The 7205-nt window shown below is 37.8% G+C and overlaps 1 pseudogene; it reads right to left on the bottom strand.

Annotated features, from left to right (window-relative positions):
• Window positions 1-2480: 2480 nt before the first annotated feature.
• On the bottom strand, window positions 2481-5002 carry LOC114044080 (annotated as a pseudogene).
• Window positions 5003-7205: the final 2203 nt, after the last annotated feature.

Here is a 7205-nt window from a genome sequence, read left to right as displayed (position 1 = left end):
TTTCATTTTTTTGTTTCTGTTTGACTGATTCTTGCTCTCTCATAGAGTCATTAGTTTCCATTTGTTCAATTCTAATTTTTAACATATTGTTTTCTTCTGTTAGATTTTGTACTCTCTTCTCCAATTGGTCAATTGTATTTTTTCAGTGTACTTTTTTTTCCAGTTGGCCAATTGTGTTTTTTAGGTTCTTGTTTTCTTCAGTGTACTTTTTTTCCAATTAGACAATTGTACTTTTTAAAGACTCCTCAACCTCTCTCATTTGACTTTTAAAATCCTTCTTGAGCTCTTCTAAGAAGGCTTTTTGGACTTCAGACCAATTCATATTCCCTTTTGATGTTGCAGATGTAGGTTTGATGACAATGTTGTCCTCTTCAAAATTTCTGTCTTGATCTTCACTCTTCTCATAATATGAATCTAACATATGTTTCTTTTTACTCATGGTGTTTCTTTATTCCCTGGCCTTTAAAGAGATTATGCTCTCCTGTTGAGGAGCAGAGGGCAGTGACCCAAGGTTCTTGTGTTGGGAGCCTAGGTCTTGGTCACTGGCATTCTTCTCCTCATTGGCTTTTTGAACCTTTTTTTTTGCCTTTTGGGTTAGTCGATTTTTTAAGGTATGATTTTCTTCGGTATTTTTTTAGATCTCCTTTAGCAAGCTGTTGACCTGTTTTCATGATTTCCTTGCATCACTACCATTCCTTTTCCCAGTTTTTCCTCTACTTCTCTTACTTGCTTCTCAAAATCCTTTTTGAGCTCCTCCATGGCCTGGGACCAATTCATATTTTTCTTAGTCTTTGGATGTAGAATCTTTGACTTTGTTGTCTTCTTCTGGTTGTATGTTTTGATCTTCTTTGTTACCAAAGTAAAATTCTGTGGTCTGACTCCTTTTGCATTGCTTGCTCATGATCCCAGCCAATTACTTGAGTTATAAACTCTTTGTTAGGGTAGGTGTCTGCTTCAAGGGTGGAGAATGTACTGTCCCAAGCTTTGGAGGTTTTGTGCAGCTGTTTGCAGAGATATTTCTAGGGACCTGTAAATTTTCAGTTCTTCCAAGGTGCTATGATCAAGGGCAAGGTGTTTACTCCTTTCCTGGCCTGTGCTCTGGTCTATAAGTGATGACAAACACTCTTTTCTGTCTTGGAACTGTGAGGAGGATTTCCTCTCCAGGGCCACTACAAGCTCCACCATGCCAGCACTCCTCCTCACCCTAGGACTACTACCCAGAACTGTGACCCAGATCCAAACACAGGCAAAGCACGAGAATCCCACACTAGCAAAGAGATCCCTGCAATCCCCCTCTAATCAGCCATTCAATTCCCCCTCAATCTGTGGGCCTGAACTCCAGAAGCATCCACCGCCCAGGGGCCACACTCAGGGACTGAGGCTGGGACAGTCATTCTCTGTCACTGCAGACACAGAATTTTTCTACTGACCTTCTAAGTTGTCTTTGGCATTTGTGGGTTGAGATGTCTGGAAACTACCATAGCTGCCCATGATTCAGTCCTCTGAGGTCTGCTCCAGATTTGCTGAGGCCTGGTTTGCCTGAACACCCAGGCCAAACTGCTTTCCTCTCCCTGCCCGGCATGATATGCCTTTCCAAACAACCATCCAGGTTGTCTTGGGCTGGAAATTTGTTTCACTCTGTCTTTTTGTGGGTTCTGCTCTTAAGAATTTGTTTAGAGCTGGTTTTTACAGGTATTTGGAGGGGTTTGGGGTAAAGCTCAAACAAGTCACTACTTTTACTCTGCCATCTTGGCTCCACCTATGCTTCTCTTGAGTCTTATATTTGAAAGTCAAATTTTTTATTCAGGTCTGGTCTTTTCAAAAAGAAGGCTTGAAAGTTCACTACTTCATTACATGCTCATTTTCCCCCCAAAGGATTATACTCAATTTTGCTAGGTGATTCTTGCTTGTAATCCTAGCTCCTTTGACTTGTGAACACAATATTCTAAGCCCTCCATTCCTTAAATGTGAAAATTGCTAAATCTAGTGTGAGCCTGACTGTGGCTCCATGATATTTGAATTATTTCTTTCTGATTGCTTGCAATGTTTTCTCCTTGACCTAAGAGCACTGAAATTTGGTTATAATATTGTTGGGTATCTTTGCTCTGGGATCTCTTTCAGGAGGTGATTGATGAATTCTTTTCATTTCTAATTTATTTCTGGTGCTGGGATATCTGGGCAGTTTTCCTTGATAATTTCTTTAAATATGATGTCTAGGATCCCTTTTTTTATCATAGCTTTCATTAGTCCAATAATTCTTTTTTTTATGCAAAAAATATTTTTACTTGTATATCAAATACTCTATGAATTGGAAGCGGCTTTTTTTTTTAATGAGAGAAAATGTCTGAAATTAAGTGTCCAGTTCAAGACTGACAGCCATAGAAGTTATGTTTTGTCCTCTTGTCCTGATATTTCAAAGACCGTCTATGGCACGTGCCAAGCTGAATTGGAAGGAGAATCTATTCAAGTTATCAAAACCTTTAAGCTGATCCATGCCTTTGGTTCACAATCTCTTTCTTTTTTTTTCCTTTTCTTTTTTTTTCTGGACTTTCAATGACTATACTAGTAGATGGCTCTTCCTCTGAAGGAGTTTCTTCTTTTATTTTCTTCTTTTTTTCCTTTGTATATTTTTTCTTCTTTGCAGAATCAATTTCCACTTCTTCTTCCTCTTTAACTTCTCCAGTCTTGGCCTTTTTTGCTTTCACTTCAACCTTTGGTTCATCATCTTGTTCTTCTGACACTTCTTGAAACTTGCATTTCTTAGACAATGTTGGAAGAGTTGAATCACCAGACAGATTATAAGTTTTTATTTCACTTTTATGGGGATACTTTTCTGTTTTACTAATGCCTTTCCTGTACCACTGGTTTTTTTTCTTATCCCTCTCTCTTCCAAATGCCTCAGCCAAGCTTCTAATTTGACTCTGTTATCAATTCCCATCTTAGCACTAGAATCTTCTCCAAAAGCATCATAACAAATAGCTAAAACAATCTTGGCTAATAACATTCAAGAAATTTTTCCTTTGTTTTTGAGAGTACTTTGGCCCATAAGGGAAGCATGATAAATTAGGCCATATTTAGGGGTGTCCCATCTTGTCTTCAGGGATCTAAAGAGGGCCTTCTCAGCTCCTAATATCTGTATGGTGGAAGCTGCATGCTTTGCCAAATTCAAAAGGGAATCTGCATGAGAAATAAGTCTAGCTCCAACTAGCTCACCAACCATTACTGTAACACTGGGGGCTATAGTAATCATCTTGTTTCAGAGAAACACATACAGTTAGTTTTGATACTCTGAGATGTCAATCACCTAGTTGATTTTTAAAAGATTTTTACCAAAAAAAATAGGTGTAGAATATGAAATGTTTCTCTGTCACATAGAAGTTCATTGTCTTGAAATATTTGTTCAAACTAAGGATATGTTTTTGTTGTTTTTTTTTTTTTGCTTTTCATTAAAGAGAAAGGAACTCTACTCTTGTCATACTTTAAAAGATAGGACTTTGATTGGCTTACCTGGAAGATATTTTTAAACATATAAATGAGATAAATCTTTCAATTCAAGGTTCTGAAGTCAACATTATAAATGCTATTGGAAACATTTTTAGGTTTCTTGGCTAAGCTAATGATATGGAAGAAGACTGTAGAGGCTGACATCCTTGTAAAAACTTCTAAAAACTAGAGGAAGTGCTTTACTAACATGGAACTGAGATACAAAATACTCTGTTGGTTTCTTTAAAAAGATAAATTTGTGAAAACCTGAAAATGCTTCAGAACTCTTTCGAAAGTTATTTCTAGATAGTATTAAAGTTGAACCACAGATTTGCAATCTTTTTCTGGCTGATATAAATTTTAGCAAAGGTGCCGACCTAGCCAAAGATAAACTCATTGACCTTAAGACTAAAATTTTGCTATGGTTAGTGTTTAACTCAAAAAGCCTTGAAGGATTCTAGTGTTCATTGAAAGGAATCCCCATCTTGTAAAGTAAGATAGGATTTTCAACACTTGCACTTATCAAAAGCAAAACCAAAATTGATTGGATGTCCAACATTACTTACATATTGTCTTGCCAAAGATCACCTTACAGTTTAATGTATTTATTCAAGCTAAGAAACAATTGCCTTTTTTACTGATGCCTTTTAAAATGAAATTTATTTTAACTTGCCTATATTTTAAATGTATTATCTTGTTATTTAAGTAGTATTATATTAAGTATTAAGTAGTAAAGAAGTATACTATATTATTATATATTAAAAAAATTTCAATCACCTGGTTGCAGAGATGTAAGATATTGTTTATGTCTTCCTCTGGAACTTCAGTTCCCATAGAAATCTCTGCAGTTGCTTTCACTTCAGCTTCAACCTCCTCTGATAAACTTTCAGAAAGATCTGAAGAAGCAAAGTTCTGCCTGTCTCCAACTTTGCACAAACATATGCAGTAAGTTAAGTTATCTGTAATGATTTTTCCCAGTTCAGGGAAATGCCAACCATACCTTTCTCTATATCACAAAATGTAGTTATTCAGTTCTTTATCCAGGTCATCAGATAAAGAGATTGCCTGAACAATCACGGTATCCTCTTTATTGGTACCAAATTTCAGCTTATACTGAGAGGCTATGTGCTAATCTTAGACACATAGCGGCCATTTCCTGAGATGGAAGGCCAGTGATTAATCCTTCTATCTGCCAGTGGATTCCTCTCATTAGTTCAGTTATAGTAGGACTATAAATACAACTTAGGTTCACCCCCAGTTTGGCATGGGCTTCTTTTGCAGCTATTTTCTTCAGGACTTTTCTTTAAATTCTTACTGAGTTTACCTTCTACCAAAGCTGGGGAGGCTGCTAATGCTTTAGTTGTATCCTGGAACTTCTCAAAATGTTTTAGTTTTACGATTTTATATGTTTTCTCTGGAGTTTCAGATTCTTTCCACAAACTGTCCACCTTTTGTAGTTTCTTCTCATTTAGAACCTTGAAAATGGCATAGCCCCTGCCATCTCAAACAACACCAACATGGCGAGGCTGGAGTGTGAAAGGCCAGGAGGTCCCCCACATGCGCCGATCCCACGGAGAAGCTGGAAGATTGGGAAGTGGCATGCCAGCCGTCAGTGGCCCCTGGGGACTCCCTTAAGTCATTCGCAAGGCTCCCAGCTGGCGGGTGTGGGGAATGGGGGCAGGGGGCGCATAGGCAAATTCCTGGCGAGCGAAATTCATGCAAACTTTAGACAACCTACCAACTCAGCACACATGGGCTCTTGGGAAGCTAAGGGAGGTGATAGTCCAATAATTCTTAAATTATCTCTCCGCAATCTATTTTCCATGTCAGTTTTTTTTTTCAGAAGATATATTTCACATTTTTTCAATTTTTTCATTATTTTGATTTTTGTTTTATTGTTTATTGATGTCTCATGGAATCATTAGTTTCTACTTGTGCAATTCTAATTTTTAAGGAATTGTTTGTTTGTTTGTTTTTCCCACTGAGCTTTTCTACCTCTCTTTCCATTTGGCCATTTTTACTTTTTAAAATTTCTTCTCTTCAATGAATTTTTATACTTCTTTCACCATTTGACTAATTCTGGGTTTTTTTTTCTTTAGGTATTATTTTCTTCAGAATATTTTTGTACTTCTTTTACCAAACTAATGACTCTCTTTTCATAATTTCCTTGCATCACTTTCATTTTTTCCCAATTTTTCTTCTCCCTCTCTTATTTGATTTTTCAAACCTTTTTTAAAATCTTTTCTAGGAATTCTTGTTTGGCTTGTGTTCAATTCACATTTTTATTCTTTGAGGCTTTGCTTGTAGCTGTTTTGACATCAATATTTTCTTCTGAGTTTGTGTCTTGATCTCCCCTGTCACCATAGTAGCTCTTTATGGTCAGGTTTTTTTTTTGTTAGATAACTTTTACAACCTATTTCTTGACTTTTATCTTTATATAAATGTTATGCTCTACTCCCAAGGTGTAAAGGGCATTGTCCCAAGCTTCATTTTTTGTGCTATTATTTTGGTTCTTCCAAGATGATATGATACAAGGAGAGGTGTGGTCATTGCTTTCCTGGCATGTGTTCTCATATTTACTCAGGAAGATACCTTGCTGCCCTTCAGCCTCAAGTGCTAGTGCTCCTTTTGACACTGAAATTGTGACTAGTGCCCCTGCTCTTCTGTAGCTGTAAGTGCTAGTGCTCTTTTCACCCTTGAAACTGCAGGGCTCCTACTCCCTTGCTAGTAACCACAAGTACTCTTCTCCACCCTGAAATCATGACCAGGGGTCCTGTTATCCTGCAGCCACAAGAGTTAATACACATCTCTGCCTTGGAAAAGCAACCCCAAAACTACATATAAGCAAGATAACAGGGTCCTACACCCAATGCCAATGAAGGGCCCTCTTTCTCACCAGTTGTCTAATCAATCCCCTTACCATCTCTGGGCAGAGAGTTCCCAAAGCTGCTGCTTTCACCATTGCAGATGTCTCCCAGGCCCACTGTTGGTGTTATTTTGATGGGCACTGCACTCTAATATGGTCTCTTTGGTGTCACAGACCTCTCCTGCCAACCTTTTCTTGGGTTGGAAAAATGTCTCACCTCATCCTTTTGTTGGCTCTGCCACTCCAGAATTCAATTTGAAGAATTATTTTGAAGTTGTTTGGAGGAGAATGTTGGAAGAATTTAGCTGTGTTGCTGTCTCCAATCTACCATCTTGGCTCCAGCCCTCTAGCTCTTAATTTTTTAAGAAGATACTTGATAGCCCATCATCTCACTTCTCTCTTAGAAAAAAAAAAAGGTAAGGGCGGGGAGCAGACAGAATCAGAATGTAGCACCAGCACCTTCAAACTAAGTGAGGACTTTGAATATGTGGCAGTTGAAAGTGGATATGTCCATGGTCACTGTAGAAAACAATGAATGTTTTGATAGATGACCAATGGACTAAACTTTACTTTTCCTGGGGACAGAGAGGGCATGAATAAAAGCCTGGTGTTAGGTAACCAGACTAGCAGTGACTAGTCAGGCTATTTCTCTTCTCTCACCTTCAGAAAATTGAAATTGAGTCCATAGGCCAGCAATGAAAACATTCATTGGCCAACCACTAACAATCTTACAGAGCCATGATCCTCAATAGAATCTTGAAGACCACAGTATTATGATCAGGTTCAGTCCTTTTCTCTGATTCAGAGCCTGAAATGGGAAAATAGGATATTATTTATTATCTCCAAAAAAATTATG

Source organism: Vombatus ursinus, unplaced genomic scaffold (assembly GCF_900497805.2).
Source record: "Vombatus ursinus unplaced genomic scaffold, bare-nosed wombat genome assembly UNPS02014772.1, whole genome shotgun sequence".
NCBI classification, from domain to species: Eukaryota; Metazoa; Chordata; class Mammalia; order Diprotodontia; family Vombatidae; genus Vombatus; species Vombatus ursinus.
This window is presented reverse-complemented; position numbering and strand designations above follow the sequence as displayed.